The following is a 583-nucleotide window of genomic DNA, read 5'->3' as shown; positions in this document are numbered from 1 at the left end:
AGAGCCGCCCCCGCATAAATCCGCTCCCTCGTTTCACCCTCTTGAAAATGCCAACTCACAGCACGCGGGGCATGCCGGGAGCGGTCGTGCGGCGCCGAACTACAGCTCCCGGCATGCCCCGCGGCGGACACCGCCCAGCCGTTTCCTAGGCAACCGCCGGCGGCTGGTTGGACAGGGCCCCGGCCAGTGCCCCGCCGCGGGGATGGGCGGGGCGGGCCGCGAGCTCTCTCCTCCCATTGGCTAGGCGGCGGGCCGTGCTGGGCCGCCACTGGCGGCGCCGAGCGGCAATCAAGGCGGGGGCGGGCGAGGCGCGGGGACGCCGTGCCGCGGGGGGGGCGGGGCGCGCGCCGTCCGTGCCGGGAGGCGATTGGCCGAGGGCGGAGCCGGTGGGTGGCTGCGTCATGACTCCACCAGCTGATCCGAGACGGGAGCCGGCGAGCGCGAGGCGCGGGGGGAGGCGGCGGCGCCGCTGCTGCGGGGCGACGCGACGCGACGGCGGCGAGGCCGCAGCGAGATGTCGGCGGGCGCTCAGGTGGGTCCGGTGAGACCGCGCCGCCAGGGGGCCGAGGTGGGGGCGGGCGGG

The 583-nt window shown here is 77.5% G+C and overlaps 1 long non-coding RNA gene across 1 annotated transcript in view; it reads left to right on the top strand.

Annotated features, from left to right (window-relative positions):
* The first annotated feature begins 431 nt into the window (after positions 1 to 431).
* LOC146593419 (uncharacterized) overlaps positions 432 to 583 on the top strand; it is a 2,680-nt gene continuing 2,528 nt past the window's right edge. Inside the window, exon 1 of the long non-coding RNA XR_014896389.1 lies at positions 432 to 532. This is a non-coding gene — a long non-coding RNA (uncharacterized LOC146593419). The remainder of the gene's footprint in view (positions 533 to 583) is intronic.

Source organism: Rhea americana, unplaced genomic scaffold (genome assembly GCF_003343005.1).
Source record: "Rhea americana isolate MKP2758 unplaced genomic scaffold, rheAme1 scaffold_295, whole genome shotgun sequence".
NCBI lineage: Eukaryota > Metazoa > Chordata > Aves > Rheiformes > Rheidae > Rhea > Rhea americana.
Note: the sequence above shows the minus strand (reverse complement) of the source record. Positions and strands in the feature narration are given on the sequence as shown.